Source organism: Eptesicus fuscus, chromosome 11 (assembly GCF_027574615.1).
Source record: "Eptesicus fuscus isolate TK198812 chromosome 11, DD_ASM_mEF_20220401, whole genome shotgun sequence".
Classification (NCBI taxonomy): domain Eukaryota; kingdom Metazoa; phylum Chordata; class Mammalia; order Chiroptera; family Vespertilionidae; genus Eptesicus; species Eptesicus fuscus.
Window position 1 is genome coordinate 29,096,222 of NC_072483.1, and position 18,099 is coordinate 29,114,320.

The window sequence follows — 18,099 nt, forward strand, 5'->3', positions numbered from 1 at the left end:
GAAATGCTAAAGGGTATTCTTTAAGAAGAGGAAGAAGAAAAAAAGGTAAAGGTAAAAATTATGAACAACAAAAAGACATCAAATACATACCTACCAACAAGTGAATCTAAAAATCAAGTGAATAAAAAAATCTGAAGAACAGAATGGACTGGTGAATATAATAGAATCAGGGACATAGAAAGGGAGGCGACAGACAATTCTCAGGGGGAAGGGGGTCTGAGGGGTGCAGGAAGAGATTGGACAAAAATCTTACACCTATGGATGAAGACAGTGGCGGGGGGGGGGTAAGGGTATGGGGTGGGGCGGGGAATCAGGTGGAGGGGAGCTATGGGGGGGGGGGGAAGAGGAACACCTGTAATAATCATCTGAACAATAAAGATTTATAAAAAATAAAAAAATAAAAATGTAAAGAGAAAAACATTAATTTTTTAATAATACTAGGGGTCCAGTGCATGAATTCATGCACCTTGAAAGGAACTGTGGGCCATGAAGCTGCGGTAGGCACAGGGGTGGGTCTCGGCCCATGCTCTGTGCCCCCGCCCGGCCCCTCCCGCCGCGGCCCCCGATCCCCTGTCTGCCGGCAGCCCCGTTCCCACTACCACCGCTCCCATGCGCTGATGGTGTCGACCCCACTCACACCCGCTGACAGTGCAGAGTGATTGGGGCTGGCACCAGCAAAAGGTGCAAGCCGGGCCAGTGCCATCAGCGGGTGTGAGCAGTGGCCGCTGCCCCTGTTGCCCTTTAGCAGCAGGGGGAGGTGGAGAGGCCCTCAGGGGTGATCAGGGCACTGATGGTGCCGAGTAATTGGGACTGGCGCCAGGCACCGGCCGTGGGTGCGAGCAGGGCTGGCACCGGCTGTGGGTGCAAGCAGAGCCGGTGCTGGCAGTAGGTGAGAGTGTTGGGCGGGACTGTGGTGCGCAGGAGCAGAGAATTTTCAGTAACCACCGGTGGCTCACCCTGATGACAGCAACCAGTGCCCCGCCTTGGTCTGTCGCCCCCATTCACCTCCTCCACCATCCCGCTGTGGCCAATGCCCTCCATGTTCTGTACACACCCCCTGGTGGTCAGCACACGTCATAGTGACCAGTTGTTTGTTCTGGTTGCTCCACTGTTCGATCTATTTACATATTAGCCTTTTATTATATAGGATAGTTTATTTAACTCAGGATATTAAAAATATTTCAACATGTAATCAATATGAAAATTATTGAGTGTTTTTTTTTTTTTTTGTAATAAGTCTTTGAAATCTGGTGTATATTTTACACTTACGGCACAACTCAATTTAGATTAGCCACATTTCTAGTGCTCAGTAACCACATATGGTGAGTGGCTATTATATAGGACAGCTTAGGTCTAGAGTGTTTGGTGAAATTATGGTGATGCCAGGAAATTGGAGAAGGCATAGGGGATCACATGTGAATCACTAAGATGGACCTAGCACAGGGAATTCTATATGAAACTGTGAAATTTCAGGAGAGAGCCAGATAGGGAAACTGGTATGAAACAGAGCTTTGGTAGATGGAGGGAAAACATCTGGAAGATGAGAACAGGAGAGATTCAAAAGATGAAAATAGGAAATGGCAGAAATTGACAATGGCCAAGCCTATATAATAAAGAGGTAATATGCAAATTGACCCTCATGCCCTCACAAGATGGCTGCCTACGACCAGGCCGGCAGGGGGGTTAGTGAGGGATGACCAAACGACTTAACAAGCAGGCTACATGAGGCGACCAGACCAGCAGGGGGTTAGTGAGGGACAACCAAATCACTGAACAAGCAGGCTGCGTGGGGCGACCAGGCGGGCGGGGGGGCCATGAGGGGCAACCAGGCCAGCAGGGGGAGGGCAGTTGGGGGTGGCCAGGGGGGCAGGGGGCAGTTAGGGGCAACCAGGCTGGCAGAGGGGGACAGTTGGGGGCGACCAGGCCGGCGGGGAGGGGGGGGCAGTTAGGGGTGACAAGGCTGGCAGGGGAGTGCAGTTTGGGGCAAGCAGGCCAGAAGGGGGGGGGGCAGTTGGGGGCGATTAGGCTGGCAGGAGGGGAAGTAAGGGGTGAACAGGCTGGCAGGGTGGGTAGTTAGGGGTGATCAGGCCATCACAAAGAGGCAGTGAGGGGCGATCAGGCTGGCAGGGGGGACAATTAGGGGCAACCAGGCAGGCAGGCAGGTGAGCGATTAGGAGCCAGCCATCCAGGATTGTGAGAGGGAAGTCCGACTGTCGGACATCCCCCAAGGGGTCCCGGATTGGAGAGGGTGCAGGCTGGGCTGAGGGGACACCCCCTCTCCCCCAGTGCATGAATTTCGTGCACCGGGCCTCTAGTATTCTATAAGAGGAACAAGGTGATTGATTATCATTTTAAGGAAAACATGTTTCCTAATCAAGGGCTTTTAGCCTATGCTATGTCATTACAGTTTGGAAGAGAGCAGTAGTTACTCATAATGACACCCAAGAGAAACCATTGAGATCAGCAGATAAAATTGATTGCAGAGAAATAATATGGGTAGCAGGGAGGCAGTAGAGGGTGATTTACGCTAATATAGTAGAGAGGAAGGGTCTGAGGTAAATGATTGATTTTTATAAAATAAGAACCGGATAGAGTTCTTAGTGACTTAAGAGCAAATGAAAGATGCAGAATATTATATCAAAATTTATTGCTTAGGCAGTGACTAAGACCTAGTCATAGGGACATTGGCCACAGTATATGAGGAAGGTTAAGAGCTCATGCTTTTAACTTTGGTCCAGTCCTAGCCTGACCACTTAACTTTATATTCCTTGGCAAATTATAGCCATCCAAGCCTCAGTTTCTTCACAAAATAGGCAGAAATAGTATCTACTTCATAGAACAATATAGATTAAATGAGATTATGTATGTAGTGACCTTGACTAATATGACACATCTTCCTGTTATTCTTAGTTTGGAACGTCCAGAGGAAGGAAAAAGTTACAGTAGTGTTTTTTTGGAGTACATGCTCACACCATTATCTACTAAGTTATTACCCCTAACAGCAGTTTCAGAGTTCAGCTTGGTGAAACCTCTTGATAATTGATGAAAATTTTTTACTCATAATTAAATTAAATGAAGAAAGATTTTCCAAGTTTTGTTTTGTGAATGGTGTTGGTAGTGAAAATGAGAATACAAGTCTGGGATTGAGTCCCAGCTACACCACATAATGATCTAATAATCGTTTTATCTCTCTGGGACTCAGTTGAGATTGAATTAAATAGTGAGTCTCAAGCTATGGTTCGAGGACCTCCCAGCATTAGAATCACCTTGAGTACTGGATAAAAATTCTTGAGCCCCACGTTAGACCCACTGAAATAATCTCTAAAGGCAGAGCCAAGGAGGTTTTATTTAGTACTCAAGTGTAGCTGATTCACACCACATCTAACCACCAGAAAGGAGGATTCCAAGATCTGTTTTGGTTCAAGTATGAATCTATACATTGTATTATAAGTCTAGAGTAGGAGTTGGATAAAAATAATGATATATATTCCTATTTACCATGTAAGATTGTTGTGAGGCTCAAGTAAAATACCTTAATGTTTGTAAAATTAGGTTTAAGCGAAAAAAAAAAAAAACACACCAAATTTTAGAATCCTATAGATTGTAATATATATAATACATATTATACAAGCATGTGTTATAATTTGAAATACATAAGTATATAGGCAGTGATTCTTGGCTATAAATCTATAGTGATTTATGTGTTAGGTGAGTTCTGGTGGATTACAGATCAAGTTAAGTGTTTGATACCAGATTTCTTATGCACAAAATGAGTTTATTTTTATCTCACAGGTCTCATTTAATTTTTTTTTTTTTGCTTTTATTAGTCACATAGAGGCTATGCAGGATTATAGACATTCAAACCAGATGAGTATACAATTTGAAATAAAGACTGTTCTAATTTTTAAATTTGGAGTTTTAAAACTTTTAATATTAGGACTATCAATATTAGGAATAATTCCTAATAACAATAATATTAGAAAAAAAATTTTTTTTATCATTTCTGTGACCCTTGTTTAAAGTAGAAACCCTGGTTAGGGATTATCTGTAATCTACCATTAATACTCTTTTTCCATCAGTTACCCCCTCAGCTCTCAATAGAAAAAAACCCCAACCCAGAACAAAAAGCCACCCCACTACAATGGTACTTTCTCTGGGGGTAAAATATAATCCCTTGTTTTCTTCATTTCCAGAGAACAAACTATTATTAAATATTTCTTTTGTGTTAGTTACAGTGTTTCATGCTTACAACATTCTTGTTTTCATGTCTAATGTCTACACATCATTTAATATATAGAAATGCTTATTAAAAATGTAGCATCTCAGACAAAGAATACACTTTTAGAGAATTTGATTGAGTGGTTCTGATTGGGTCCCAGAAATCAACATTTTGGTGATTTTGTTGGAGGTTGTGTAGATTCCACACTGGAAATACTGCTCGGAGTTTCTTGTTGCTTCTAGAGGCATAAATTGTAGGTACTGGCTCCATAGCATAAACTAGGAATAGCATGCTTCCAGCTTGAAAATGGCCATAAAAATGTTACACATCAGAACTTCACCTGTGTTTGTGTGTGTTTTCCTCAGTAACTCAAGATAATATTAACACAGATGTCAAATGAAGGGGACAAACGTACCACCTGCAGATTAAAGCTGTTTAGTATCACAGAAAACATTTTTATAAGAAAGAAAATCATAGGACATGGCTGGCTCTTAAAGTAGTTTGTCTATGTGTCTCAGCCTTTCTTTTTAAGTTAGCTTTGGGGATCCCCAACCATTACAATCTATTAGTGAAAACTGTTAAGATTTTGTGGTGAAATAAATAAGAAGAAAATAGGGTAACGGGCAGTGTCTGTTACTTCTTTTAAGAAAAAATATTGAACCCTAACTGGTTTGGCTCAGTGGATAGAGCATTGGCCTGCAGACTAGAGTCCCAGGTTTGATACCGGTCAAGGGCATGTACCTTGGTTGTGGGCACATCCCCAGTAGCAGGTGTGCAGGAGGCAGCTCATCGATGTTTCTCTCTCATCGATATTTCTAACTCTCTATTCCTCTCCCTTCCTCTCTCTGAAATCAATAAAAAAGAAAAAGAAAAGAAAAAATCAACAAAATATATTTAAAAAGAAAAGAAAAACTATTGAGCTTTATTGCATGTCTGTTAATATGCTCCTGCAAGCATCTTCTTCAGCACTGGCATTGACCTCTTGAAAGGATTAAATGCCTTTATTCCCGTGAACAGTCCTCAGGTTTGATCATTTTTCCTGTTCCTCATTTAAATAGTTTGATCACTCGTTATTTCTGTTTTTCTTGTAATATGTCTCACTTTTTGTCTCTCTCCCTGTCTTCTCCCTTTTTACTGTATGGTATAATTATAAAATTAATTAAATAGTGTACAAAAACTTAAAAATTCCTAAGTATTAACATAAGCAAAAAGTTAAAATTTGGTTTGGTAAAAAGCAGTGATGCTCCTTTTTCTCTTAGTTTATCCTCAGGTGTTACATATATGTCATTAGTGCTTATTATATTTGAAAATGCTAATATTAGAGATGGATCTTGGATTGTGTGGCATCTAGACCATAACTTTCATCAGATTATCACTGTAATTCTCTTCATTGGATTTATGAGACTTCTAACACATATAGATATGTAAATTCTCGTTGGGCTCAAAATTTTTTTCAATTACTGTTTGCATTTAGTATTATTTTGTATTAGTTTCATGTGTATAGTATAGTGGTTAAACAGTCATATACTTTACAAAGTGATCCCCCCGATATTTCTAGTAACCACCTGGCACCATATATAGTTATTACAGTGTTATTGGGGCTCAAACATTCATTGCAGTTGTTCCCTGTTCTTAATTTGTTTTTAAAAAGCAAAATTGTGCTTCACTGTAAATTGAGTCAGGTGGGCAAAAGTGCTAAATGAAAAGAGAATGTGAATTCCACCAGGAATTGGTCTTCAGACTTTGTGGAAGGCCAGGGATTAGAATTGTTGACCCCTGAGTCACCAGCCAGCCAGCTGCTTAACTGAGAACAAGTCTGATGGATGCAGTTGTTATCCAAGTACTTTCAACTGCTTTTTGTTTCCATCCTTTTCTTCTGTCCTGTTGTTCCTGTCCCTTCTCTCTGTCTCCTCAGTGTACAAATACATCACTTAGTATGACAAGGGGTAACAATAGTAGCATTATTATTAAAGTCTCTGGGTCTCTGAATTACTTTGCTTTCTGCTTACACATGTTCTGATCCCAGACTTCCATTCCAAGGGTAGACCTGAATCTAAACATTGGCCAGCTGTGCCCTTAGTTTCTGTCACTGGGAAAGTGGTTTTTAACTTGGAGAAAAGAAAGTACTCTATGTTTGAACTTCTTTGAATCTTATTTTGGTATCTTTCAGTGGCTCACTAGTAAAAAATGTTTGTCCCATATTTAGATATTTCAGAAATAAAGGACTAGTAACAACCGAATAATTGTTAGGGTTCTGTGGATCTTTGTTCCCTAAGAGAAGGATGGATATAAACATTTCTGAGTGGGAGGATTTTGAAGAAATGGTGTAATTGCATTCAAGGTGAGCTAATAGAATTCTTTTAAAAATACTTAACTTATTAGAACAGAAGCAAGGATATAACAATGTGTTGACTCTCTTCCACTACAGTAGGTCCTAGGCTTACGTCAGAGATCTGTTCCTACGGCGCAACGTAAGGTGATTTTCGCCGTAAGTTGGAACCCACCTACATAAGCACCTACGTCACTTACATGGAGCACATACACAGCAGTAATGAAGTGAAACAGTAAAAAAGAATTTAAAAGAAAGATAAAAATTCCGGACCTTTACTTGTGGTAAATAAATAATAAAAAACATAAAGCACATATGTCTTACGTCGAAATGACGGAACTTTTTTAAAAAATAAATAAATGGGAGATGGTGACGTAACCATGAAACGATGTACATCGAGTCCGACGTAATCCAAGGACTGTCTGTATTAGATTAAAAGTAAATAGGGAGATGAATGTGGTGATGAAACTGTTTCATGTTTTTATTGTGGTGGATGCACAAACCTACACATCTGAAAAACATTGCTTAGAATTAACGTGCGCACACACACACACACACACAAATAAGTATAAGTAAACTATGGAAATCTGAATCTGGTGGGTTGTATCAATGTCAATATCACCATCACCATATATAATAAAAGCCTAATATGCTAAGTCTCTGACCGTTCGACCAGTCACTATGACGTGCACTGACCACTGGGGGGCAGATGCTCTGACCGGTAGGTTAGCTTGCTGCTGGGTTCCAGCCAAACAGGACTGAGCGAGATGGGCCAGACGCCCCAGAGCCCTTCCATGGTCCCGGCCCCAATCGGCCCCTATTGGACTGGGCGAGACGGGTCGGACACGCCCCGGAGCCCTCCTTCAGTCCCTTTCCGGCCCTGTTTGGCCCCGATAAGGAATGGGCGAGATGGGCTGGACATGCCCTGGAGCCCTCCTGTGGTCCCTCCCCGGCCCCGATTGTGTACTGGCGGGGTCCATCAGCCTGGCCTGCACCCTTTTGCAACCCGGGACCCCTCGGGGGATGTCGGAGAGCTGGTTTTGGCCTGATCCCCACAGGCCAGGCCAAGGGACCCCACGCACCGGGTCTCTAGTAGATTTATAATTTTACTAGAGGTCCAATGCACAAAATTCGTGTAAGAGTAGGCCTTCCTTCCCCCGGCTGCCGGCACCGGCTTCCCTCTGGCACCTGGGACTTGGACTTCCCTCTGGCTGCTAGTAGGTACCCGGGACCTGGGCTTCCCTCCAGCGGCCAGCAGGCACCTGGGACCCAGGCTTCGCTCGCAGCCCCAGCTTCGTCCAGAAGGTCTTCTGGAAGGACGTCTAGTCTCATTAGCATATTACGCTTTTATTATCCTGTCTAATAAAAGAATAATATGCAAATTGACTCACTCCAAGACACAAGATTGCTGCCCCCATGTGGTCAAAGATGGCTGCCCTCATGTGGACACAAGATGGCCGCCACAAGATGGCCTGCAGGGGAGAGCAGTTGTGGGTGACCAGGCTGGCAGAGGAGGGCAGTAGGGGGAGACCAGGCCTTCAGGGGAGGGCACTTTGGGGGGACCAGGCCTGCAGGGTAGGGCACTTGGGGGTGACCAGGGCAGCAGAGGAGGGCAGTTGGTGGGGACCAGGCCTGCAGAGGAGGGCAGTTGGAGGGGACCAGGCCTGCAGGGGAGGGCAGTTGGGGGTGACCAGGCCTGCAAGGGAGGGCAGTTAGGGGTGACCAGGACAGCAAGGGAGGGCAGTTGGGGTGACCAGGCCTGCAGGGGAGGACATTAGGGGTGACTGGGCCATCAGGGGAGGGTAGTTAGGGGCAATCAGGCTGGCAGAGAGCAGTTAGGCGTCGATCAGGCTGGCAGGGGAGTGGTTAGGGGGTGATCAGGCTGGCAGGCAGAAGCAGTTAGGGACAATCAGTCAGGCAGGCAGGCAGGCAGGTGAGCGATTGGGAGCCAGCAGTCCTGGATTGTGAGAGGGATGTCCCAGATTGGAAAGGGTGCAGGCTGGGCTGAGGACCGCCCGCCCCCCCCCCCCCCGCACGAATTTCGTGCACCGGGCCTCTAGTTATAGATAAGATGTTACCACTGGGGGGGAACTAGTTAAGAGTAAATGGGGTCTCCCCTAACCCTCATTATGTTATTCCATACAATTGCATGTAAATCTATCGTTTTAAATAAAATAGGTAAATAGTTTAACCTTATTTAATATTCTTCAGTTCTACTTCTCCTGGGTTGTCTGTCATACTGCTGAACACAAAAAGTTTCTTTTATTATTAACTTAAGTAAACAGGAGTTTTTCTAGTTTTATTAATCAGATACAGGTGCTAGCATATTAGAAAATAGTTAATCGTTTACATAGTAAAACGTATCAATTATTGATTGTTGAAGTAAACATGGATTGTTTTCAGTGTAAACATGACATTTCAAGTGAAAGTTTTATTAGTGAAGGTGATAAAAATCATGGACTAGATATAGTATGCTTTACAGATATTTATATAAAAGATTTCTGAAGGAGGCTGGTCTGGACTATTTTCTGTAACTTTGATCTTGATTAAAACTGTTAGTGTTACATTTATCATACTGCTGTTTTTACTCTTCAAAAACTATATTAACTACTGACTGGTTAATATAGAGAAATGTGAATTCTTACAGTAAAAATTATTGCCTGTAGTATGTTTTGTTTCATTAAATTGTGGAGGGAAAAATCTGTTGAGATACTATTAAAATAATTCTTTTGTGGTAATTAACGTAGAACAAAATTGTTAGATTTTGGGCTGTATTAATATATCAAGACTATTAAAGTATTAATTTTTTCTTTCAGTTTAGAAGTTAAATATTAAAGCTAGATTGGAGAAAATATTTTAAAATTATTTGAAGGATTTAGATTAAATATACTTATCTGAAATTTTTGCTTAGTTTTCTTTGGGTTTTGGAGGAAGAGTGCATGTTTTTGTATTACTTACTGTGACTTAGATATTTTCGGAGAAAGGTTGTTAGACTTAAGGGCTCTTACTTGTCTCTTATGGATTAAATAGCAAATGAGGCTTTAAATCAACTGATTATTATAAGTTTTTAAAAGTTTACAGATCAGTAGTTTCTTGGGAATGAAGAAGATGGTAAATATATGTTCAGTTCTCAGTGGTCTAGGAACTATTTCCAAACTAGTGTTAATTTTGTTCATTTCATGATCTGGTAATTTCAACTTTTTCAAGCATTTTCTCAATGTTTTAACTGCATTCTGCTATCACATCCATTAAAAGGGGTTAGAGATAAGGAGGGTGGTTGTACTAGTAGAAAGACTGTATCAAGGCCTGAAAGATTTTGATGTTCAAAGTAAGTTCACTTGTCTGGTGTGAATTGAAGCTGAAGAGGAGCCAAACTGTGGAAGGGCTTGTATGTGTTCACGTTTTATTTTAAGGCCAAGGGCAGTGGGAAGCCCTTTAATGGCTTTAAATTGGGGGAGCGACTTGATTTTGTTCACTTTAATAAAGGATCTGACTTTGGATAAAGAAATGATGGGATGGGATAAAAGTGGAAGCTGGGAAATCAGTTAGGAAGACTATTGCTCCTGTTCAGGGAGATATATTGGTGACTTGCAGTAATAATAATAACCTTCTTACTCCACTGACTCCTCCTTCAAAAACTTGTTTAGATTTTCTCTAATTCTTTTACTTATGATTTAAATCTCTAACCTGATTTTGGTCTTTTTCATTTGTTTGTTTCAGCTATATATAGATTTTTATTTGACAAGATAGGTAACATTATTATTTTATTCATTAAGGGTGCTAGTATGAATTTCTTTATAGCTAGTATGACTTTATGGAGGATTTATTTATCCTTACTATCTATTAATGAGTTTATATGGCTGCTCTTAATATCAAACTGATGACTAGTGAGCACTTTTTATGATGTCCGTATACTCACTTTTTATTCGTTACTCATCTTTTTACCTTCTAAATTTAGTCTAAGACAAAAGTTACTTTTTTTAGAGGTATTAAAATATTTTTTTTTCTTTTAAATAAAGAACATTGCTAAAGATAAAAATTCCCTGGTCTTGGTAATTTTCTGATTATTTATCTATTCCTGCCTTTCCACTTACCTTACTGAAGAAATTAGAATGAACCTTAACTGAAGTTCAGAAATATCTAATGATTTCTGAGTTTCTCTCTTTTTCTACTTCCAGTGTTTCATTTTGAAAATTAAACCTCTCACTTTTCTTTTCAAGTTGAGATTAAAAGATTTCTCAGATTTTGAAAATATGACTTTTTCACTATTTCTGCTTAGTACCTAAGGGTCAAAGTGCCTGACACAGTGTGTGCCAACACTATACATTTGTTGAATGCAGATGATGCTCTCTTTGTGGGAAAGACATAGTATCCTATAAGATTTCATTTAACATGTCACCAAAATAGACATTTAAGTATCCTGTCAGGATGAAAGGGGTAGAAGAGTGGAAGTTTCTCATTTGTAAATGGAAAAACATCGGGCTCCTATTTTTCCTGTTCTTTGTTTAATTGGAAATAAAAGCATAATATGCTAATTAGACTGGACGTCCTTCCAGGCAACCTTCTGGATGAAGCTGGGGCTGAGGCAAGCCACCGTGGCTGTGAGGGCTGAGCCCCTTGCACGAATTTCATGCATTGGGCCTCTAGTCTATCTATACTAATAATCTATACTAATAAAAGGGTAATAGGCTAATTAGACCGGACGTCTTCCGGACGACCTTCCCGTCAAAGCCGGGCCCTGGTGAAGCCGCCCCGCCCCTGGTCACCTGTGACTGCGGCTGCAGCCTGGGCAAAGCCACCTGGGTCCCGGATTGTGAGAGGCATGTCCGACTGCCGGTTTATAAATAAATTGGCAGTTGGACATCCCCCGAGGGGTCCCGGTTTGGAGAGGGTGCAGGCTGGGCTGAGGGACCCGGTCCTCCCCCCCCCCCCCCCCCCCCATGCACGAGTTTCATGCATCAGGCCTCTAGTAATATTATAAGAAGCTTTCTTATATTGATTAAATTGAGAAGAAAGCAGGTCTTTTCTTGCAACCATTACCTTTCCCCTATTTTTAATAATTAAAAAGGCACAGGGTAGTTGAGGTCTGGAAATATGCCAGGTTTTCTTGGACTGTCCTAGAAAATAATCTTCAATCTGGTCCCAGGTGTTAGTTAATTGAATCAGAAATTTTGAGTGTTGTGATTTGCTCTTTTGCTGGCTCCTATATACATATACTAGAGGCTTGGTGCACAAATTCGTACATGGGTGGGATCTGGCTGGCCTGCCCAGATTGAGGCCAATTGGGGCCAGGGCTGGCTGGGGTATGGGCCGCAGGCAGTTGGCGGGCCAGCCCCACCCCTGATTGGGGTAGGGGGGCCAATCGGGTGGTGGTGCCAGCTGGGGTAGGGGCCGTGAGCAGTTGGTCGGCTGGCCCCGCCCCTGATCAGAGTGGGGGTGCTGATTGGGGGCAGGGCTGGCTGGGGGGCAGGGCTGCGGGCCGTTGGCCAGCTGGCCCCTCCTCCTGGTCTAACTTCCGGTCGAGGGGACAATTTGCATATTAGCCTTTTATTATATAGGATTCTTGCTTTATGTATTCAGAAAAGTGAAGTTCTTTGCTAATTGATAATACAAATCAGTGCTTTGTTCTGAACTATAAGTCAAATATACCAGCCTGATGTAAATTTCTGCCCAAACAGATGTCAGGTCATTCCTTAGGAGGATGAGGATGGTTACCTTTAAAAATGAATGCTCTCTGGATTCTGATGCCTTCATACTGTATTTTCTTTGCCTGTGTGTCAGTGTGTCTATGTCTCTGACTTTTAAAGAAAATTTTCTTTCTTTTGGAAGAATACATTACAAAGGGTGTCTTTTGTTATTTAGTTTAGTAACTGAGTGCAGGTAGTTAGCATCTTTATTGAATAAGTCTGTGTAGAGAGTACCTTCTGTATTTAGTGAAGAGTTTAAGAAAGAAGGTCCTCTAAAAGTTTTGCTAATACAGAAATACACCTTTTTGTATTAGACTCTATCTACAATTAAGTAGATTAAGAAATAGGCAAATTGTAAGGAATTTATTTAAAGGGGGCTGGGCTGCTTGCCTCTTTTATAAGAGAAAATTTTACCATTACAAAGTTTGTGCTCTCTTTGGAACTCTAAAACTTTATGTTGAGGCTTGTTAAGAAAGAGGTTTGGAAAAATGAGCAACTTATATATTTTTTTCACATCTTGGTCTGTATAAAAGTAGATACATACTTATTTTGGAACTATGTATATGGGGAAAATTAGTCAGTTATGAGTTAACAATGTTGAAATACATTTAAGATGGTTATCTTAGTGATTTGTCAGGAATGAACATTAGGAGTCCTTAAATATCCAGTAGTTAAATGTTGACTTCTAAGTACTTTTATTCCACACGCACATGCATACACTGTATATAGTGTTGCAACATACATTTATCTTCTTAGTTTATTCTATATTAAGTTTTGTTTTTAGTTTATAGTACTTGGTCTAGATCAGTGGTCAGCAAACCGCGGCTTGCGAGCCACATGCGGCTCTTTGGCCCCTTGAGTGTGGCTCTTCCACAAAATACCACGTGCGGGCGCGCACGTACAGTGCAATTGAAACTTGATGGCCCATGTGCAGAAGTCGGTTTTTGGCCTGGGTGAGTCTATTTTGAAGAAGTGGTGTTAGAACACTCAAGGGCCAAAGAGCCGCATGTGGCTCGCGAGCCGGGGTTTGCTGACTACTGGTCTAGATGGACAGAATCTTGCACTATTTTGTCAGAATGATAGTAAGTACTAGATACAGAATTTAACAGGCCAGGCAAAAAAATATTCCTGGAAAGAATGCCAGAAAGTGTTGTGTTTTCCTTCAGAAGTGATTGTTTGGTGGTAGGAAGGTGCTTAGTTTAAAAAAAATAAGATTGACAGGGCCTAAAATGGTGCATCGCCATGTAGAAGTTTTATTTGAAAATTTATTTTGCTTACTCATATTTCTAACCTGTTTATCAGAAGTCTTTTGGGATATTGTGGACTTTACTTTTTTTGCTAATGCTTAAAAAGAACCCAGAGCAGCCAGATAGGAAAGGTGACTTGTGTTCTATGATCTGTATTAATATAGAAAATATAAGAAACAGAAGACATATGATGTGTTTATAGTTGCAATAGAAACAAATTATTAAAATGAGTTATTTCAGTTATTACATAATACAAAAGTAATAAACAAGAATTTTAATTTTTTCTTTCCTCATACAAAGAATTTTATTCCTAGTATTGTGAATATGATCAAGGCTATTGGTGATTTTCAAAATAAAGCTAGTTAAGTGATTCTGTCTGTTATTTAACTAGAGGCCCAGTGCATAAAATTCGTGCACTGGTGGGTGGTGGGGGGGGGGGGCGGGAGTCCCTTAGCTCAGCCTGCGACTTCTCGCAGTTCGGGACTCCTTGGGGGATGTCCGCCTGCCGGCTTAGGCCCGATCCTGCTGTTGGGCCTAAACCGGCAGTCAGACATCCCTCTTGCAATCTGGGACTGCTGGCTCCTAACTGCTCGTCTACCTGCAGATTGCCCCTAACCACCTCTGTCTGCCTGATCTCCTCTAACCACTCTGTCTGCCTGCAGATTGCCCCTAACTGCCTTTGCCTGCCGGCCTGATGCCCCTAACTGCTCCCCTGCTGGTTTGATCGCCCTCTAACTGCTCCCTTGCCAGCTTGATCGCCCCCTAACTGCTCCCCTGCCGGCCTGATTGCCCCCAACTGCCCTCCCCTGCTGGCCTGATTGCCCCCAACTGCCCTCCCCTGCCGGCCTGATCTCGCCTAACCGCCTCTGCCTCAACCCCTGCCACTGTGGCTTTGTCCAGAAGGACGTCTGAAAGATGTCTGGTCTAATTAGCATATTACCCTTTTATTAGTATAGATTCCCTATGCTGTACTTTACATACCTGTGACTATTTTTGTAACTGGCAATTTATATTTCTTAATCCCTTCACCTTTTTTACCCATCCCTCCTACTTCCTCCAACCTGGCAACCATGACTTTGTTCTCTGTATCTATGAGTTTTAAACCAAATCACTTTTATCTTTTACTTTCTTATACTCGGAGAGACCAAATGAGGGACTATGCAAAGAAAAAACTTGATCTCTGTATTCTAATTTGCCATTCCTCTTGATACCTGTGGCCATCTGGTTAGCATGTACTAGTAGACCTTTGGTTTTTATTGGGTAGTTAGTATGGCTTACTGGGTTTCTTTTCATTCCAACAGTTTACTCATTGTTTTCTTTTTTTAAAAAAATATTTTTATTGATTTTTTTACAGAGAGGAAGGGAGAGGGATAGAGAGGCAGAAACATCGATGAGAGAGAAACACCCATCAGCTGCCTCCTGCACACCCTCTACCCGGGATGTGCCCACAACCAAGACACATGCCCCGACTGGAATCAAACCTGGGACCCCTCAGTCCGCAGGCCGACACTCCACCCACTGAGCCAAACCGGTCAGGGTTCATTGTTTTCAAATTAATCTTAAAAATACTTCTATTTTTTTTAACTTAAAAAAAACTTTATTGTTGAAAGTATTACAAATGTTCCCTTTTTTCTCTCATTGACCCCTTATAGCCTGCCCCCCACCCTTCTTTCTTTTAACTTTTGATGTCTTGCAGACCTATCTAGATTATATCCAGTATTGAAGAATATAGACTTCTTATGTTTAGTAAGACGTCTTCTCACAATATTCACAACCTTGTTTGGTTATGGCATTCCCTGCCTTTGTTTACCTTAACTCTGTCTCTCCTTCATAGCCCTTAGTCCCATTTCCTCTATAAAGTCTTCCCTTTCTTCTTTGTCCCTGAGAATTGATTTAATGCACATTTATTGAGTTCCTGTACTGTTCCAGGCACTGGTGGTACAGAGAAGATATCAGGGCTTTGTTTAGAAGCTCTTAGTCTAATGGAGGTTCTAGGTTTTTATCTTAAAATTCTTACAGCATTTATTTATAGCCCTTATCTTGGTGTTTTAATCACTAAGTATATAATCAGTTTTTTATGTGTAAATATACTATATAAAGCAAAGTTTTCTCTGAAAGATTATTTGTTAGAAAAAGAGTCATTATATATTTGAGTCCTTACAAAGTTTTCATATTTGAGACTCTCTCTTTCAGTAATTTTATTTTGAATAAAAATACAGTGTTTGGAGGACACAGACAATCTTGAAATGATGCCAGTCAGTGCTAGTTTTGAATGTTTATGGAGGTTTCTGGAGGAAATAGGTAGAAGGGGATAAAAAGTTTTAACAAATAAATTGTTCATGCGGGTTGGTGGCTTAGTATCATAATTTGTTGTAAACTATTTACAAAGTTTGTAAAAAAATTTAAAAGCTCATTTTTAAAATCAATATTTTAAGTAGGTACTTTCATATCCTTATAGAACAATGAAAAAACCACTCTCAGTACTATGTGTTGGATATTTGTGGCTTTGAAAAACATTTTCAGTGACCATATTCTATATGACTTCAAAAGGTATTGCTTCTTAAAAAATTTTAAACAGAAGTAATGATTATTCACACTTTGATACTTTTAGATGTCTCAAAAGAAAGTAATGAGATGACACTTGTTGAAAGATGTATGTGAAGTTTGAACAAAATCGTTTTGTAAAATTTTTGTGCTTTGATTTTAAAAACATTTATAAAACTAAATTAATGAATTAAAATAAGTATACACTGGGCTGTTTCATATACATGTACAAAGGTTTATATTTCAATTTGGTCAAAAAAAATTTAAATATCTTCTCATTGGAGGAAAATTGGGGAATCCTTCATGGTGAACTAATAAAATGCTGTTTATATTTACTTATTTTAGGGTTTCTTGGTGCCATGAAGGATTGTACTATACCAGACTTTCCCAATTACTTAATTTACCTAAAATTATTCTTTAATATAATGTTTTTGATATTGTTTTACTTTTTATTTATAGTATAAAATGTTTTGGATTAATAGCATCATTCAGTTTGATCTTCCTTCCATAGCTGATTCTCTTTGGACATGTGTTCTACCTGTAAGTGGCAGGAAGCAATGACATGTGAAAGGGAATATTTTTTCAAGTAGAACTAAGTTGTCTATGGGAGTAATAAGTTTAGGGAAGGCATTCAGTTGCATGCCTGTTTATATTATACTAGAGGCCCGGTGCACGAAATTCGTGCACAGAGGGGGGTTGTCCCTCAGCCCAGCCTGTACCCTATCCAATCTGGGACCCCTGGAGGGATGTCTGACTGCCCGTTTAGGCCTGATCCCACCTAAACGGGCAGTCGGACATCCCTCTCACAATCCAGGACTGCTGGCTCCCAACTGCTTGCCTGCCTGCCTTCCTGATTGCCCCTAACCGCTTCTGCCTGCCAGCCTGATCACCCCCTAACCACTCTGCTGCCAGCCTGTTTGCCCCCAACTTCCCTCCTCTGCCGGCCTGGTCACTCCTAACTGCCCTCTCCTGCAGGGTTGATCACCTCCAACTGCCCTCCCTTGCAGGCCTGGTCCCTCTCAACTGCCCTCCCTTGCAGGCAGGGTGCCTCCCAACTGCCCTCTCCTGCTGGCCATCTTGTGGTGGCCATCTTGTGTCCACATGGGGGCAGGATCTTTGACCACATGGGGGCAGCTATATTGTGTGTTGCAGTGATGATCAATCTGCATATTACTCTTTTATTAGAACGGATAGAGGCCTGGTACAGGGGTGGAGGCCAGCTGGTTTGCCCTAAAGGGTGTCCCTGATCAGGGTGGGGTTCCCTTGGGGTGTGGGGTGGCCTGAGCGAGGGGCCTGTGGTGGTTTGCAGGCCAGCCACGCCCCCTGGCAACCCAAGCGGAGGCCCTGGTATCTAGAATTTATTTTCCTTCTACAATTGAAACTTTGTAGCCTGGAGTGGAGCCAAGCCTGGGGCTCCCACCGTGGCCAGCAGCCATTTCTGTTTGGGTTGTAATTGAAACTTTGTAGCCTTAAGCGGAGGCCTGGGCCCGGCCAGGGTGTGCAGAAAGCTTTGCTTCCCCTGTTGCCAGGGGCAACCCTGGCCTGCTCTCTCAAGCTCCATTCTGCCGCCATTTCTGTTTGAATTTGTTTACCTTCTATAATTGAAACTTTGTAGCTTGAGTGGAGGCTTAGGCCTGGCAAGGGCAGGCGGAAAGCTTGGCTTCCTCTGTTACCTAGGAAACCTTGCTCTCTGTGGCTGTAGCCATCTTGGTTGAGTTAATTTGCATACTCGCTCTGATTGGGTGGTGGGCATGGCTTGTGGGCGTGTCGGAGGTATGGTCAATTTGCATATTTGTCTATTATTAGGTAGGATTCTCAATGCCTTGTTGATAGTTTCATACAGCATTAGAATACTTTTTCAGAAGTCAGACTCAGATTTATAAGTTGTCCAGACAATTCTTTTCTTTTTGTTTAATGTTGGCTGTATATGTAAGAAAATTGTGAGGGCGTAAGGCTGGTCACAGGGCTGTGAAAAACATTGTCATCTTAATTAGAAAAAAAATGAATGCAATTCTTAATTGTAAAATATATTTTAATTCCATCTACCTTTTTCAGAGGATGGGGAGAAGTAGT

General features: G+C 41.6%; 1 protein-coding gene across 6 annotated transcripts in view; it reads left to right on the plus strand.

Annotated features, from left to right (window-relative positions):
- Window positions 1-18,099, plus strand: part of ACVR2A (activin A receptor type 2A) — a 93,538-nt gene that overhangs the window by 32,891 nt on the left and 42,548 nt on the right. Inside the window, exon 1 of one of the 6 annotated variants that reach the window (XM_054723221.1) lies at window positions 5,211-5,243. The exons of the other annotated variants lie outside the window; for them this stretch is intronic. The gene's annotated coding sequence lies outside the window, so the exon portion shown is untranslated. Of the gene's footprint in view, window positions 1-5,210; window positions 5,244-18,099 lie in introns of those variants that run through there. 6 annotated transcript variants of the gene reach the window in all.